Source organism: Polypterus senegalus, chromosome 11, assembly GCF_016835505.1.
Source record: "Polypterus senegalus isolate Bchr_013 chromosome 11, ASM1683550v1, whole genome shotgun sequence".
NCBI lineage: Eukaryota > Metazoa > Chordata > Cladistia > Polypteriformes > Polypteridae > Polypterus > Polypterus senegalus.
This window is the reverse complement of record NC_053164.1, coordinates 56,104,710-56,124,148: the sequence shown is the minus strand read 5'-3', so window position 1 is coordinate 56,124,148 and position 19,439 is coordinate 56,104,710. Positions and strand designations below refer to the sequence as shown.

The 19,439-nt window shown below is 38.6% G+C and overlaps 1 long non-coding RNA gene across 1 annotated transcript in view; it reads right to left on the bottom strand.

The window, feature by feature from the left end:
* Positions 1 to 654: 654 nt before the first annotated feature.
* The window catches only part of LOC120539765, a 63,815-nt gene continuing 45,030 nt past the window's right edge, over positions 655 to 19,439 (bottom strand). Inside the window, exon 3 of the long non-coding RNA XR_005635673.1 lies at positions 655 to 797. This is a non-coding gene — a long non-coding RNA (uncharacterized LOC120539765). The remainder of the gene's footprint in view (positions 798 to 19,439) is intronic.

Sequence of the window (19,439 nt, the reverse complement as noted above, 5' to 3'; positions counted from 1 at the left end):
CCAATTTAGTGTCACCAAATCACCTATCCTGCATGTCATTGGACAGTGGGAGGAAACCCATGCAACGAAGACCCGCAGCGTTACCACTGCACCATCATGCGGCCCAATATGAGGAGGTCAAGAAATAATAAAAATAGTTTGCAGAGTTTCAAGACAGAGCAGTAAATAGGTTTCTTGTAACAATCAGCGGCAGGAAATCAGGCAGCTTGGCTTGTTGATAAGCAAGCAAAACAATAATAGAGCAGAGGAAGAAACAGCACTATGGTAAAAATGTCACCAAGTATTGTACTTGCAAGAATGTATGAATCATAGCTGATTCATATTAAAAAAGAGTATTAGATCATAATTCAATCATCTTCGTTGTCTTATATCTAAAGGCTGCTGAAATACACTTTACTGTTCTTCTTCTCACTCGTATAAGGTTTTATTCATGATCTGGAGTCTCCCTGAATATTAAGGATATAATCAATGTTTATTATTTTGTGGAAGACAGGTGTTCTATTTGGCAATTTCTGAAGCCAGAATAAACCAAAGGGGAACATACTTTAAAATAAAGGTTTGTTACACTAAGTAAATATAGAGAATGGTTATACAACATGAATGGGAGAACAACATTTAAAATAAGAGTAGGAAAAGTGATAAACTTACTGTCCTTTTGTGTCTACAGTACAGGAGTGAAACCTGCCTTGTAGCACAGTACTTGTTCAAATGTTCCTCTATTAACGTCCCTCCCACATCTTTCTTCAACCACCTGGCCTCAGGCCAGCACCAGTCCTCCCAGGTCCATGCCCCATGCTCTACAACAACAACAACAACAACAACATTTATTTATATAGCACATTTTCATACAAACAGTAGCTCAAAGTGCTTTACATATTAAAGAATAGAAAAATGAAAGACACAATTATAAAACAAAATAAATCAACATTAACATCGAATAAGAGTAAGGTTCAATGGCCAGGGGGGACAGAAAAACAAAAACTCCAGACGGCTGGAGAAAAAATAAAATCTGTAGGGATTCCAGACCACAAGACCGCCAAGTCCCCTCTGGGCATTCTACCTAACATAAATGAAACAGTCCTCTTTGGATTTAGGATTCTTACGGAAGGGCTTGATGATGATGATGGTCACGTAGACTTCTTCCTTTTAATCCATCCATCATTGTTGGAGCATCTCTAGTACTAGAGGCTGATGTAATAGGGCTCCCTCTAGTGCTGGTCGGGTTTCATAACTACCTGAGCCTCTGTTCTCATTTCAAGGAGCAGACAGCTTGTTTTCCTCATTAAACAGCACAGGGTCCATATAGACAACAGTACCGTCTGTTCTAGCAGACAGGAGGAGAACGTCCTCTATTAAATTATTAATTCTTGCCTATTGCCATTCCTCAGTACGTCACTTGGAGTAACTAGTTGCTGAGCTCTCATTAGTGATCTCCATCCCATGGCAGTACAGAATTCACACACTTTTAAGAACAACTGCTTCAAAAAATAAACATATATGAAGAATTTCTTTAAATACTCTTTTTTATGTACCACGATGAAGCAGAAATTTCACATACACCGAATTTGGTACAAATTTCGAACATGTGCCTCTACCATTGATACCTGATCATTTTCACAGTCCTTCCAAGTACACCTTGCTGCAGTCTGTGGAAGGGAGCACAGCTCTATGTTTGTGGCAGAGTCAGATGTTGGTGACATGCAAACTCAGTCTCAGTCATTTTCACAACTGCAGCCACTGCATTCACACATTGTTCTCACAGCAGCCTGCTAAATGGGGTGGGCTGCAGCATAGTGTACTTGTGTGTTCATGTGCTATGTTTACTCAGCTCATCGTGGGTTGCTCAGAAAATAGTTGGAAAAGTCCAAGAAAGACTGAAAGGCCATTTTGTGAATGCATAACTTAAAATAATTAAGCGTTGGTAAAGAGCTGCCATCTTAGGGTATATTTGGGTGACTAATGTTATCAAACTAATTATATAAACTTAAATGTATTTTAGTGTTATTTGTACAAAAATGTTGTTCATTTTTGGGGCAAGGGTACACTGTTTCATATCATATATCATATCATATTATATATTATATCATTAAGATATTGTAAGGTCCTACTCCATTTTGTAATAGTCTGTTTTTCATCCAGCTCCGTTTCTACCCAGCACACTATTACACTGCCAACTTTTACTTTTTAGAGAATGACTACTGTAGCCTGACGGGGACACTCCAGCCACAAAAACCTGGCACAATTAGACTCCAGGCACAAGTTCCAGCACAGCATGTATTTTTATTCACATGGGGAAGTACTTTTCCTCTCTCCCTGCAGCAGCAAAGTAAAAGGACCAATACAGTACAATCAAGCACAGTCCTTATCTTCTTCTTCTTCTTCTCTCTCTCTCTCTCTTCTTTGCCTCCACTTCTTCTCTGGCAAGCTTTATCCATCTCCCATCCAACTGCCAGAGTAGTGGTGGCTGGCTCCTTTTATCAAGCACCCAGAAGTGCTCCAGGTGTTCGGTGACCTTCTTCCAGCAGCACTTCTTGGTGTGGCAGACTTCCTGCCATGAAGGGTTAGGATTAGGGGTAGCATTAGGGTTATGGTCTATCAATCCCACACCTTCCCCATGGGCAACCATGGAACTCAACGGGGCTGCAGCAAACTCTAACTCAAACAGTGCACTGAGGGAATCTGTGAGAATAATGCCCTGACCTCTCTCCTCCCCAACACCCCAGTCCTTCCATAATAATCATGTCACTGCCGGGCAAGGGTCCTGGCCCTCCATGACACTACATTTATGTGGTTGGACTTTTTACAAATTTAAGATGGGGATAGAGGTAAAAAATGTCACTTGCATTTCAAAATGCCAACCCTCTTTTTCCTTGGTTTGGCCTATTCTGCAGTCATAGTTATTTTACTCTTAAGGTCAAAAGTTAATACTATAATGGGGAACAAACTGAAATGCCAGATATCCTTTTATCCTGAGACTTCCATTCCATTGCACAGACATTCTAATTGCTTCTTGTTCCTGCTGTGGCACTCCATTGGTTCTGAACGGACCAAAAGAATTTGTAAATTTGATGCTTAGATCATCCACTGAAAAAGCCCAGCATCTGCATTTGCAGCCAAGAGTGGAAAAAGTGATAACACTGAAGCAGAAAATTGAACTGCTGGACTGGCTGGAATGTGCTGAGTCAATGGATTCTGTTATCAAATGAGGGAAAATGAATTAAGTTTGCCATTGTACTTTTTTTTACTTTTACTGTAATATATGAAGAAGGTTTCATATTAGTTGGAAATCTAATATTTTCTTTTGTCCAGGAATAGATAGCCTAGCACACTGTCCAGGATTCGTTCTTGCCTTACTGCAGGTATAGGCACTGGCCTGCTGTGACAAAAAAATGGGTTAAATGGGTTACAGGATGTTACTATACATTTATAGATAACCTGCATTTTTACAAACAAAATTCCCTTTTCCACATTTGTGAATTTTGGGGCCACATCATATGAGAACAACTTGCTTAAAATGTACATTTAAGGAGATACATACAACAAACAATAAGAGTTGTTACCAAAAACAATGCCATAATTTGTCCACATAGTATACTTGAAGGTTTTATGGTTTTCTGATTAAAGGATGTGAACTTCTACCCATAAGGATGCCAGTTCAGTCCTCCAACTAGCTCCCTGGACTCTGGAGCAAATCCATTGACTTGTAAAAAAAAACTGTTCTTTATGTTTATAAAGTAAGGCACTCTAGTAAATTATGCAGAAAGGCGCTATATAAATTTATTGTGTTTGAAGTGTGTATCTCTTCTAAGGCTCTGGGTCACAAAAAGGGAAGGAAAACATTTCCAATGGACAACAAAAAGCGAATTACATACAGTATGTGTTTAGGTTTTACTAAAAAGCATGATGAGATTTCTTAGACTCTTTTGTAGCAGTTCAAATAAAGAGGGCAGACAATAATCGTTTATGCAAAGGATTGAGGAAATCTGGAAACACAAATGAGGTAAATTAAGATAAAGTACTGGTACAAATTACCTCATCAAACAAGCCTTATCTGTTAGATGTTGTTGTTTTTTGATTATAAAGGTTTTCATTTACTTCAGCTGCTTGTTCCAATTTTTCAAGTAATTGAAAGCTACAGTAGATTCTATCCAGGAATGAACCGACTCTGCCGGGGGAACAGGTAATTTCTTCTTTTATTATATATTACATACAGTGGTTGTGAAAAAGAAAGTTCACCACTTGAAAGTGTTTATTAATATTTTTGGACAAAAGTAAAATTGATCATCATTTCAACAATAATTAAGATAAAGTGATCTAATTAAATCAATAGAAATGTAATTAGCTAATATGGAGAAAACTAATACACTCTTACCTCTTGCATCAAAGGTCTCAAACTAAAATCAGGTGAAAATAATTCAAAAATTAATTAGACAGTAACCTGGAGAGCCCATCCTTACATAAACATCAGGAATCTGAAGTGATTAAGAAGTACAGCTACATTATAGGAAGAGTTAAAAGAGCTCTGAAAGTATAAGAAGATACTTCTAATCAAACAATAATTACAATGTACCAAAAGATCATCTTCAAATAGAGAAAGTTTGAAAATTTCAGGCCAGGTCACGCCATTAAATTCAGCCTAGAAAACTACCAAAAATGCAGTGAAACGTCTCCAGTAACCACAAGGTAACATCAAGAGATTTACAGGTAGATCTTGATTCATTTAATGGCAGATAGCATGAGTCAACCATTCAAATAAGACTCCACTACTTTGCCCTAGATTCAAGGTCAGGTAGAAAAACGCCTCTCCTCTCAAAAAGAATATAGATTCATGACCGACGTTTGACATTTAACATCTTGATGAAGAAAATGACTACTGCAAAAAAATCTGATGTGATAAACACAGAGCTGTTTTGACCACAATAATATTAATAATAATTCTTTACATTTTCTTTTCTCACTACTCAAAGAACTTCATGCAGTGAGGAACCAGCGTGTGAAAGTATGATTTCCTCATTGTGAGGCAGCAGTGCTATGCCATAACAAACACTGAACTCATTTTGCTTTGGCTCATAAAGAAACCTATTGTTACAGTTTGCAATACCTCCTCAGGAGATAAGGGCCAGTATGAAATGAGAATCTCTAACAGAAAGGTAAAGGAAGTGTCAAGGTGAAGACACAGCCAGTAAGGTCACCTGAATGTTAGAGAAGGCTACCCAACCCAGAAAGGTCATTGCCTGAGTATGGACACCCTCTTCAGGTCAGTTGACCTCAGAGATGTATATGGGGTCTACTAACACACTTTCAATGTTGAGAAGAAGAAGAGGAACTCCAACCTAAGCTATGGATGTACTGTGATGCAGAGTTCCTCTCCCTTTAAATACTCTGTGGTAATGCCATGAATTTGTTCTTCTTGTAGAGACTCTCTCTGTGTATTAAGAACTTCAATCTGTTAACCTATGCAAGAAACATTGTTGTGCATATAATCTGACTTAAATTTATAAAACAATGGAATCTCTGGTACAAAGAATTGAAAAATCTACTTAAAGAATTTAGGTACTGGTTGGCGAAGAACTTTCACATTGTCATACCAATGAGAGACTGCAAACTTTCCTGAAGAGACATTAACCACTACACCACAATGCTAAATAAATGTGAGTTTTTGAGTCTCTATTTATTTAGACAAGTTTTGTCATCAGTATTTTCTCTTTGATCAGCATTAAAACAAAACAAAAAAAAAAAACTAAGGACAAAACCAAGAGAAGTATAATTTATGTTATGTGAGTTATTTGAGAACAGTATTAATCAGGAAGGCTCTGTACTGTGCTTTTGAAAACTGATATTTTTAGTCATGAAGGAAGCTTGACTGAGTGATAAGGAAACACAACTGATTAATGTGAGTCCACATTCTTTATATACCCTCTGTTATCGTAAAAGAACATTCGTTTTGGGTGTTATGTGTGCTTGGGGAGATTAAATTGAAGTTCAGTTTTATTAGCTTAAGCAGTGGATTTTATTTTATTTGGTATCTGAGGGGTACCCAGAGCTGCCTAGGGTGCAATGAAAGTGCAGTTGTGGTCACAGAATAAATTCTTCAGGGGGAACACTTCTGGACTCAAACTAAAAGACTAAAAGACTCAGACTAAACCCACCATGGGGATCAGCTTTGTATACCTGTGACAAGTCCCATAAATGCCTCTTAGGTTCACTTACCTAATAAATTATGGTCACTAAATAAAGATACCATGAGGAAAATTTTCAGAATGCAACATAGCCTATGGTCTTCGCCTGTATAAATGGGAAACCTGTGCAAAATTTGGCAATGCAACAATGTGGATTTTCATACCGGACCAATACAGATTCTGCTTTAAGTATTAGATTTTATCCTAAAATTTTCCAAATGTTAGATTTTTCTGCACTGCTTAACATTTGTCAATCAATGTTTCCATTAAGCATCTCCCAAACACTATGTATCTCACTATTTTTTATAAGTACTGTTTTCAGTAATTGTATCAAATATGTTCCTCTAAAGAGCACGAAAGTAACAAATATCACTGTGATCCAGAGGGAGGAGAGCATTTGTTATTTTCACAAATACTCTTTAATATACTGTGCATAAACAGTATGTTATATAATAGGAGAGGACAAAACAAAAAAAACGCCACATGGCAAAGGAGTTTTAGATCTAAATCACAATTTAAAAAGCAGTTGCAAACATGAGTTGTATTAAGATGATTGCCAATTAGCAGTGTGTGTATTCCATAAAAGCGGTTTGATAATTTTCATTTTGATATGTGAATTTTCAAACCAACATGAGGCAATTTAATGACCTTGAAAGAATCTTAATAGTCGGTGCCTGAACTGCAGGTGAATCACTCACTAAATGACCTAATTATTACATGCACCACAGGGAACTATCTCAAAAATAATGACAGCATATTCAAAACATGGACAAATTGCATAGGCAAAAAAAATAGTGTCTGCAAGTTTCATCTCACTGATAGGGACAGACAAACACTTCATAAGAAAGTTGGTAAATGCCACGAAAGCACATCCTCCAAAATTACCACAAAATTATATGAGCTACTCTCTGAAATAGAATCATCTAAAACTGCATGTTGTTAGTTGAGTAAAGCTGGACCTTATGGCAGGTCTGCCATTGGAAAATTGTTTATCTCTGAATAACCTGGTGTAAGAAGCACAAAACCAGGACCCCTGACCAATAAAAATTCTGATTTTCTACATGCACACTGGATTACATCTGGAGAAACTTAATGGAGTCCCTCAGCTGACAATGTTTCTTGCTAGCTAGAGTGGAATCCATAAAGTTATGGCCAGCCAGCTTGTGGGAGTCATTATACCCAATGATGGCTGTGGATGGCTGTATAATGGTCATTTTACAAGACCAAGTGCACTCTGTGGTACAGACTCTATCCCTTCATGATGTTCTCCAATTCCAAACTGAGTCACAAATTATTTTATGATCACCAGGATGAATTAAAACAGCATTCTTAGCCTCCCCAACCACAAGTTTTAAAAATCACCACACTTTCTGAAAAGTTCTGGAGCACAAAATACAGATGATTTCATCACTTAAAGGACTGTAGAGCATTTCATCTTGAACAATAGTGCAATATGCCTCTCTTCAAAATTCAAAACATTTATGACAGCATGTTAAGAAATATTGATGCTCTGTTAAAAGACAAATTGTGGACCTGTTGTCCTTATTAGGTCCAGGATTATAACAAAATAAAAGGTGTTACTATTATGTTATCCACATCTTGTACATCACCTACAGTCTTTCATGATTCATCCAAAATGGGACTGAGACTACTGTGCAGGTGGGGGCTTTGAGGAATACGCCTGTGACTCACTTGATTAGACTGTGAGGGAAAAGAAAGCAAATGATGAAAACTAGACATTACAAAGTAGGCGTATTTTGGTTTTGAGGAGGCGGGCACGTCTCAGGTTACTGTAGATAAAGAAAAAACACTAATAAAACCTGCTTTGACACTTCCACACTATGGTTAATACTTTATTTTGAAGCAAATATGTAACTTGAAAACCCAAGCCAGTATTTTCCTGATGTAGTACAAATACAGTATATATTTTTTTAATGTAGCCTCATTGTGATTATGCTTCACAGGAACTTTAACTCCTGGCATCAAGTATCTCCCCATTCGGTCTGTTTGGAATTTGCATGTTCTTTGTGAGTTTCACTTGAAGTTCTCCAGTTTTCCTCTGTTTGCTATATATTAAGTTAATCTGTGTGATTAATTAATTAGGTAATTCATTATTATATCTTAAATAATGAAATAGGATTATCTGAGAACATACTGTGCATTTTAAAATGTCACATGTTTATTCAAAGTGGAAAGCCAGTGTTGTTATTTCAGTTTTTTAGAATCAGACTGTCTAAATAACATGGGTGGCCAGTCATATGACAAAGGGACAGTTTTAGTATTTTTTTGTAAGAAGACTATGTTGGAACAATCCTCATCAAAGTGTTTACATCCATCCATCCATCCATTTTCCAACCCGCTGAATCCGAACACAGGGTCACAGGGGTCTTCTGGAGCCAATCCCAGCCAACACAGGGCACAAGGCAGGAACCAATCCCGGGCAGGGTGCCAACCCACCGCAGGACTCACACAAACACACCCACACACCAAGCTCACACTAGGGCCAATTTAGAATCGCCAATCCACCTAACCTGCATGTCTTTGGACTGTGGGAGGAAACCGGAGCGCCTGGAGTAAACCCACGCAGACACGGGGAGAACATGCAAACTCCATGCAGGGAGGACCCGGGAAGCAAACCCGGGTCTCCTAACTGCGAGGCAGCAGTGCTACCACTGCGCCACTGTGCCACCCTCAAAGTGTTTACAAAGTATGAAAATACTGAAACTGCAAACTGTTAGTTGTGAGTCTACAATAAAGAAAAAGCAAAAAATAAATGGGGATGGGATTTTGTGTTTTTTGATGAGCAAACCATTTAAAAACATACCTCCTAAAGCTGCATGGTAAAAATAATAATAAAAAAAATTAGTCAGGGAAGATTATGCACATGGATGCTGTCAATACGTGGGTAATAGGGGAGATTTCCCCCATCCTAAAGTTGGGGGTCCTTGGACCTTACCCTAATCCTGGAGCAATGCTAGAGGAAAGTCACAATACTAATAATAAGTTGAAAGGTCCATACCAGTGGAATTGTAGCCAATACAGTTTGCAGGTTACTAAGGCTACAGTTAGACTGCACTTAAAAGTGACTCAGTTCTGTATGACTGTATAAAGACATCGATCCTGAATCTTTAAAATTAGTAAAAAACAGAAGTGACCTAATAGACATCCATGAATACAAACTACAGTACATGCTTCCTTCAAATTGTTTATATTGCAGAACATCTGTGACTCAGCTCATAATGACAAGGAAGGGAAAACAAAAATTCATAGCTGTTGCTTTAAATAGACTCATCACTAACAGATCTGTGCGTAGAAACTCTGGACACAGAGGGAAGGAGGAGGGGGAAGTTAGTAATAGTGGGGACAAGATGTGGAGGGACTTGATGAAAAACAGTAGTTGGAGAATTTTATAATGTCAAAATGAACATTATATTGCATATTTCATTGTCTGTCTGTGAGACTGTTTTGGAAAATTCAAGTGTTTAATAACTCAAACACATCAGTAAAAATTGTTAAACATTATTGTAAAAGCAAGAAGAACAAACAGTGTTAGAAGGTAGAGTGGTGACCATGTCATGAATCACTTGTATTGACAACAGTATTATAAAATCTCACACCAGTAGGAACAAATGATCTTCTAAAGCATTCTGTTCTTCATTGCAGTGACAGAAAATGACAGCAATGTTTACTTCCTGAACTACCAAAATGTGGAGCGGGTGACTGCTACTGTCAAGGACGGCCTGTACCTTCTTCCCCATTCACCTTTCCACTACAATTCCCAATATGTCAACAGTTCTGTCACGCTGCAAACCAGCCTTCTTCACCCGCTTGTACAGCCTCTTAATGTTCTTATCTGTCATACTGCCTCCCCAACAAACTGCAGCAAAACAGGAAGCACCAGGACTCTAAAGACTTGGACCTTCGTCCTTTTGCAGAGATATTGGCAGCACCACACACCCCTTTCCAGTGACCTCCATGCTCTCCCAATCCGTCTACTGACTTCATAGGAATAGTCACCAGAGAAATTAATGTCACTGCTGTGGTAAGTAAACCTCGTAGAGGTTGACATTTTCTCCACAGATAGACACACTGCTGATGGCTGTGCCCAAGAGGCCATTAAAGTCCTGGATCTTGGTTTTTATCCAGGACACACACAAGCCCAGACACAGACATTTTGTTCAGTTTCTCGAGAACCCCAATCACAGCCTCATTGACTCCATAAAGATCACAGCATCATCAGTTAAGTCAAGATCAGTGAATCTCTCTTCACCAATGGATGCCCCGCAGCCGCTGCACCCCATGACCCTGCCCCAGTCCATGTAAGTATTGAACAGAGTAAGACCAAAAACACACCCCTGACAAACTCTAGAATGAACTGGGAAAAACGCAGAAACTCTGCCTACACTCTGCACAACACTTGCAGTACAAGTGTGCAGGCCATCCACGATATCCAGCAACTTTAAGGGGATCCCACAAAGTCTCACGATATCCCACAGGACAGCTTGATCATCTGAGTCAAAAACTTTACAAGATTTGACGAAAGCTGCAAAGAAACTCTGCCAATATTTGTATTTGTGCTCAATGAGAACCTTCAGTGCCAGGATGCACTCAATGGTAGACTTCTTACGCGTAAAGCCAGATTGCCCCGTTGCTGGTAGATGAGCAGGTGATCACGGATCTTATTGAGGATAACCCAAGCAAGGACCTTACTTACCCAGCAGCGAGAGCAGTGTTATTCCTCTGTATTGGCCACAATCCAGGAGATCACCCTTCCCCTTCCAGATAAGGTTAACAAGTCCCATTTCCTAGGCAGTAAAATGGAAACAAAGCTTGCTTGCAATTCCAGGAGAATAGCATTACCCCCAGCCTGGAGAAGTTCACCCTGGATACCACAGATCTCTGCAGTCTTCTCAACCCTCAGCTGGTTCACCACCTGTGCAATCTTAGTGAGATTGGGTGGTTCAGCTTCAAGAACTATGGATTCAGAAATGTCCAACCTCCTTAGCTGGAGGATGAACTCTGACTAGAAGACAGAAATTAAATTTTTATACATTATTAAACATAATTCCAGTGAAATGAAAAAACGAGTAAGCAGTAAAAAGTGCTCAAATACAAATATACATCCTAAAAACAATTCTGTCTTACAGATTGGTGGCAGTTATAGACAAGATATGTGCTCCTTGATAAAGGTGCAAAAATAGGGGGGCTTTTGTTATCTCAAATGAAACTTACACAGAACATCAGTACTCTTTCTCGGAGATCATATTTACAAATTACCAAAAGAATCATTCAATACTGAAAAGTACATAATGATAAGGAAATTGTACACATTGAAAACCTAACTAAATTGAAATTATTTGTATAATATTCTGAAAAATAAATATATTCAAGCGCATAGTATATAGCTAACCGCTTGCAACTCACTAAACCTATATGAAAATGCTTTGTTTTTCTTTTTATCTTAAAAGAGCATGTAACATTCTTCATATTGATGCTAGAACCTCTTAAAAACCTGCAATAAAATTAATAAAGGTACAGATAACACTTTAAAAAATGTTACAGTTCTCACTGTGGTTTTCTGATATAGCAATACTGCTGTTTCTGTATACAGAGAAAAACGCTTCCATATTGATCCGTCTATTCATTGGCAAGTTGGAAAGGTCATTTTCTTATACAATCAAAGCTAAACAGAGGAAGTTTTTATTTGTAACAAATAGGATTCTAGCAAGAAAAGTGGATTTTTTGGATTAACATTTCTGAAAACAAACTTATAAAAAATAGTCACTAACCCCTGGCTCAACACTAAATGCTCCTATCCTTCCAGTCACCCATTTTTTGGTAGCACTAGTGTTAACTTGAAAAATCAATAGAAATTAGCAAGGAGACAGAAAATTGTGTTCTCCTGTCTAAAACATTTTTTTATGATTTTTCTCATTGCTCCAGAATTAGTAAGTACAAAGAAATAAGCTAAGGCCAATTAAAGAACCATAAAAATATTAAAATTTAGACTAAAAAAATTTCAAGTTACTTGTGTCACATAATTCACTGTCACTTTTCCACTCCTATGTTCACACCATCCAAAGTATATGCTTTTTTTGCTAAAATATTGTTAAATAAGTACTTCCCAATAATCAGAATAGTACAAGGACATAAACCGTGTTTAAACAGGATTCAGCTATCTGAAGATCTGCTTTTTCTCCTTCAAGAAGTATAGATAGCTTCAATTCAAAAACTCATTCCTCCTTAATATTGCTCACTTTCATGTACTACTTTAATATTCTAGAAAGTTTTGTGACAGGATTCAGACAACACAGGAAAATGTTTGGGGGCAGCCACTGCCAAATGTGAAGACTTCAATGCAAAATAGAACAACACAGATAGGCTAACATGGTGGTTTTAAAGTCGAACCGGGGAAGTGATGTCCTTGGGGCCAGAACTGGAAATGACATCATCAGGGCTTGGAAACGGAAATGACATCTTTGAGTCCAAGCGAAATTTCCCATGGTTGGTCTGCCAATGGAAAAGAGGAAAGATCAGTGCACTCTGCCACCCCCTGGTCTGGCATGGAATTATCCATTTTCAAGTTCTTCAGTTGCCTCCCATGTGCACGTGTGAGTGTATTTAATGCAAAATGTGTGCGTTTTGGACTTTTTGAGCACATTGCATGGATAATAGATGGTTTATGCATCACAAATAATTTGGATGTTTTCATGAATGTTTAAATATTGTTTACTCCTGTCCAGCCATCACCACAAACCACAGAGGACAAGTAACTAATAAAGTCATTAGCATTTTTTGGAAAGTATTGTTTTAAGTTTAGTGTAGTTTATCTGGAGAGGGCTAGGGGTATAGTGATATTCGTGTTTTTGACTTTTCCAGCACCTTTAATACCATCCGGCTTCTCTTATTGAGGGACAAGTTCTATGTGGCACAGGTTGTCACTGGACTGATTTCCTGGATTTTAGACTATATGACTAACATGTCCCAGTATGTGAGATTAGAGAACTATGTGTCAGAGAAAGCGATAAGCAGAACAGGTGCTCCAGAGGAGAATATCCTTGCTCCTTTCCTTTTCACTTTTTACACCTTGGATTTAAGGTATGATTCTGAGATTTGCCACCTTCAAAAGTTTTCATGTGAAACTGCTATTGTTGGTTGTATTAGTGAAGAAAAGGAGGAAGAATACAGAATCCTGGTGAGTAGCTTTGTGGAGTGGTGCCAGAACCCCAAGAAAACAAAGGAGCTTGTGGTGGACATCCAGAAGAAGTCTACTCTGTCTCCTGTCATCATCCAGGATGAAGAATTTGATATAGTTAAAACCTACAAGTGCCTGAGCGTTCACCTTAATGATAAGCTGGTATGGGAGCAGAAGTTTGACATTTAAATTATATAGAATAGTATTACATATTTTTGATAATTTTCATAATTAAATTTTTTCACTTAAATGAAAATCATGAAAGTATAAAAATTAATGATTTTATGTACTTATTTGTAACAGTTTTAAAGAGTGCATGACAGAAATAAACCCCAGACCATTGTGTGAGATTAAACAGTGTCCTCCCGTGTAAACATACTGATGTAATGCTAAATCGTGCATCACTCGGAGTGGGTAGTGACGTTTGCTTTCAGATTCAGACAAGCCAACAACATGATGAGGAAAATATATGATGTAAGAGCCATGGGTGATATAAATGATAAGCTGTGTCCTTAGTTTAATAAATAGAAGATATTGTGCTGTTAAAAAATTAACTTTGTCCCACCCCTGAATCTATACTAATAAAAGGCAAAGCCCTCACTCACTCAATGACTTACTCACTCACTCACTCACTCACTCATCACTAATTCTCCAACTTCGCGTGTAGATAGAAGGCTGAAATTTGGCAGGTCCATTCCTTACAGCTTACTTACAAAAGTTGGGCAGGTTTCATTTCGAAATTCTACACGTAATGGTCATAACTGGAACCTATTTTTCTCCATATACTGTAATGGACTTCAGCTTGATGGCCGTGAAAGGCGGAGTTGCGTCTTACATCATCACGCCTCCCACGTAATCACGTGAGCTGACGCAGTACGTAGAAAACAAGGAAAAGCTCCTAAGCTTATTCATAAGTGCAGCTACTGTGGAAACAAAGCACGGTGTAAACCGTAAGTTTAAATGAAGTTTATAGACACGCTCTGCTTCATTCGCGAGGTACAACTTTAATGAGAAGACACGATGTATAAAACAAGAGTTTGGATCAATTTGTAACGGAGTTGAATTTGTTGTAGCGAGAAACTTTTAACTACAAAAGGTTGCCATTGATTTGAGGCAAGATTGCTTTTCTCCTGGACAACTATACGTTGCATTCTCAAGAGTGAGCTTGCGCAGCTTCGTCATATTACAACCAGAGTGCAGCCAGAAACTTTTAAGTGCCGGGTCTTAGCTAACATTAAATAAAGCCGTGGACATCGCAACATCACACTCCCGGGAGCACTCCTGGGAGGGCCATAAAAGGAGCCAACAGCCACCACTCTGGGCCAGAATCAAGAGGAAGAGGACGAGGTTGCCTGAAAGGAGTGGTGGTGCTAACGGAAGGATTGCTGTGTTTAAAGTAAGGTGCTTTGGGACTGTGTCATACCTGTGGGGTTCACGGAGAAGACATGCCCCACAGGGGAAGAATGTTTGGACTGTGTTTAAGTGTTTGGGACTGTGTTGGGCCTGTGGGACACAGAGAAGATGTGCCCCTTGGCTGAAGAGAAAATAAAAAGATTTCTGTTCAATTTATACGTGCCTCAGTGTGAATCTGTGCTGGATCGGGCGCTTTTATATAGAGCCTTATTCACAATACATATGTATATATGACAGCAACACCCATAACAGTGACAAAACAATTACATTGATAATCGTTACGTTATTTTCAAAATGTTTCCTTTTCTTTTTCATTACTTTTTTAACACACTACTTCTCCGCTGCGATGCGCGGGTGTTTTGCTAGTATATGATATATGGCTGTGCATTTCAGCTATTGAAGCTAGAAAAGTTATGTAAATAATTATCTTGAATGTAAGTAAAATCATATACAGTATATTTAAGCTATAGTATGTGAAATGCTAAATATATATACTGTATGTGTGTTGTTTATGGTATTGGACTTGATATTAAATTTCTGAATATTGTAAAAAATTTACATGTGACTCTTATAAAGGAAATTTGGTGTAGATGTCTGCCTACAAAGGGAGAAAGAAAAAGGGAGTAAACCTGCTTTCACATTTCATGTTTTTAGAAAGATGGATTGCATCTGGATAAACATCACAACAATTTAAAAGTCCTGTTTTTAATTATTATGCTGTACTAGTATGATGTAATTAAACTTTCTTCTAGATTTTTATCATGTTACAATGTCTAATTTGTTTCTCAGGAAGTCAAGCAGGCACAATACTGTGAGCCACTCAAAAGGTAATTTATTAGCCTGCTCACTAGGCCAAAGCCATATTTCATAAAATCCTGAGTTGAATGCTTTTTTTTTGTTTTTGGGCCATTAAGAATTAAGAATTAAATTTTGTTCTTTTCCTATATTTTCCCTAATTAATGCACAGTAAAAAATGTATACATCCATTAATTTGTACAGCTTTCACATCTTTCATTTGTCCTGGGTATGATGTTAAACATCCGGCCCTGCAAGTGGTCTTCCAACTTGCAGAGAAATCTTGGGGGGTTGATGGCAGGAAAGGCACGCCAGCCACAATAAAAACTTCACACAGTCCCAAAACAATATTCAGGACTCCTTTCTGCTCTTCATCAGAGTACCTCTGCTGCAGCCACCCATAGGAAAGCTGCTTGCATTATGAAGGGGGTGGGGGAAAGCCCTTGGTAGCCTCATCCCTGGAATAGTTAAAATCGCAGGAAACCAATGGAGTCAGGGCTGTTGGGGATAAGAACTGGTGTGATGTTGAGGCGTCATCAGCTGCATGGCAGATTCGGGTTCAAATTTGAGGAGGCCCATCCGGGTAGGCGTGTGGAATATCTTGGCTCTCTGGCATGATGATCATCTTCTTTTTCTGTTGGAGACACTTAGTAAACTCTATATTTTAGTGGCTGCACTCTCTGAGGTGCATAAACCTGGAAATTGCCAGATCTCTATAGGTGGATACACCTTTTATTGTTCTGGTCACTCTGATACCTGTCATACTCGAGAAGTAGCTGTTGCTGTACTATATCAGTTTCTTTCCTTGGTGTCTGATGTCACTCTTTTCAATGAGTGTATTATGATAATTAGATTAAGGCACTCTCTGCCTCAGTGTTTGCTCCAACTGTGGTGAGTGATGTCTCGATAAGGGAGACATTTTATTTGCAACTTCAATCAGTGGTTGATGGATGCCCATGAGGTGACACTCCTCTGGTCATGGGTGACTTCAATACGACCACTGGCACTGACAGGGCTGGGTATGAGAATTTTGTCTATCCCCATGGGTCTGGAGGCCGTGGTGAAAGTGGCTCAATGTTCTATGAGTTTGCAAAAGGTTAGGGGCTGTAGAACGCTGGATCCTGGTTCCAACACACTGAACCACATCATTGGACTTGGTACTCCAGAACTGGTGGTGCGGTGAAGGAGATAGGTCACATCCTTATGGGTGGACCCTGAAGGCTCCTACAGAACTGCAGGGTCTACAGACGTGCCCAGTTTGTGAATTCTGACCACAGACCTGTTTGTTGCTACTCTGAAGATCCAGCTTAGGTCCAGTAGGCTATCACCTACTAGGAGAATGAGGCTGTACTCCAAGATTAGGCTTTTCCTAATGGGTTTGCATGCAGTTTTCTGAGGAACTTGGGTAACACTTGTTTGACTTTGTGCCACATGAGTGGTTGTTCATGCCCGAATGTGGAACATTACCTGCATTGTGAGGGAGCATCAGTTATGGCACTACAGCCATGTGGCATGATTCCCCGAGTGTGATCCAGCTGGGAGGATTGTTATTGTTGAGGACCTGAGCAGCTGGACCAGGCCAAGGTGACATCCATGTAACACCTGGCTGTGGCAGATAGTTGGTCATTTCCAGAGGGTTGGACTGGACCGTGTTTCTGCCTGGTGGGTTGCAAACCAAGATCTCAAGCTGTTTAATTGTGTGGTTAGTGTGGCAAAAAGTTCATCTTTTCAATTCAGAATTGTGAAGGGTTTAGTAAAGTGACCACATTTTACTAAAGCAAAAAAAAAAAATTCATGTCCTTTGGGTCATATTTGACCCACTACATACTTTATTGGTTTTTATTCTTCATTTTGGTTACTCTGCTCACAACCCATGCAAATCATCTAAGTGTAATCCGTTCCATAGTATCATGAAAAAGTATTTCCCCCTTCCTAGTATCTTCTGTTTTTGCATATTTTACGCAATGAATGGCCTCAGATTTGAATATGCGGTAGATTTTAAATCTTTACTTTCTTTTTTCAATTAAAACACCCCATCACTCACGTGAAAAACTAATGGCTACCCCAGTTACAGTACTTGATTGGAGCAGATGTAGCAGTAAGAATCACAACTAAATTCTTACAGCTGATCTGCTTTCATTTATACACAAAGGTCCTGCCACAGGACTTCAGCTAGGCCACTCCAAATATTTAATTTTGTTTCTTCTGAGCAATTGCTTTTGTCATTTTCCTGCTGCATAACCTAATTACACTTCTTAGCGTCAGGTCACAGCTAGATGATATATATTTTTTTATTTCCCCACACTATCACATAAGCAGCTCCATGTTTTATTGCAGGCATGATGTTCTTATTGTCAAATGCTGTATTAGTATCATGCCAGGCTCAAACGGACCTGTGTCATCTAAAGACTTGTCTGTTCAGAGAATATTATGTCAGAAAGTTTGAAGATCGAGAACTATTCTTAAACACCAGAAGTTTTTTTTACTCAGTTTCTTTCTTATCGTGAAGTCATGAACATTAACCTTAGCTGATGCTAGAGAGAACTGCAGTTCTTTAAATGTTCTTCTTAGTTCATCTGTGACTTCTTGAATGAGTTGTCACAGTGCCCTTGGGGTAATTTAGGTAAGCCGGCCTTCCGTGATAAAGATTCAGCACTATTCTAATAGTTCTCCATTTGGATGTAATGGCTCATATTAAATCTGGATTGGTAACTTTCAAGAACTTTTTTCCTCATCTCTTTCTGGATTTTTTTTTTCGATTGAGGCATAGTGTTCTTCTACAGACCTGGTGCCTCATGTATAAATGGTGCGTACACACAAAAATGTTGCGTACACCATTTCCACGCCCACATTGCAATGTATAATAACTAAACTTGGCGTAAAACCACACACATTTTCACGCTAGCTCACTCTCTGGCATATGCAAGTTCTCTGCTCAGTTTTGCAAACTGGCAACACCCAGCGTCAATCAGTCCATCAAGTGCTCTTTGTAGAATTGCTTGTACTTATATGTACAATTGCCTCACTGTAAACTTGTAATACATAATATTGTACAACCTGAGCCACCTTATAAAGCGTATATATTTACATATGATGACAATATCATTTTTAAGATGAAATGCAGCAAAATATGATTTTTACATTATACAGATACAATTTTAACATCATTTAAATAATCTGTAATGTTGATAATTAAACATGTGAGGACACGGTGTTGCAGCATTTAGCAACTATCTGGCACCCCATTCAGGGATTGTTCCTGCCTTTTCCTGTATGGTTGCTTGGACTGGTGCGGCACTGGATGGATAGATGGATAGAATAATTATACATGAACTATGAAGATATTTCAATGTTTCTTAAAAGTTATGAAGAATCTGTGCTCTAAGCTTACAGATGGCTTGACATCTATTACAGAGCTGATTGTGTGGCGATTGGGTACTTGGAGAAAGAAAAGTAAGGACAGGAATTAGGAGTTAGTATGTTTGAAAGAGACAGTACTGCTGCAATAAATTATTTCATCGAAGGTCGCTCACAGTGCAGCAAGCATCTTGCAGGAGGCATGAACAATCTCTGGACGGGGCACCAGCTCGTCACTATCACTGCGCCACCGTGTTCTCATGTTTAATAACATGCTTTAATTCTTATCATCAAGAAAATCATATCAATTATACATCTCATTATTTAATTTATTCAGAGAGCTGTAATATTATGAATGTAAGGGATTCTGTCCGCTCTTGGAGGAAGAGAAAGCCCGTTTAAGAAGCACATAGTGATTCGCACACATAGAGCACATAGAAAAACAAATACAATACAAAGCATTTAAAGTGCTACTTTAGTTATGATGGTATATGAGAAAC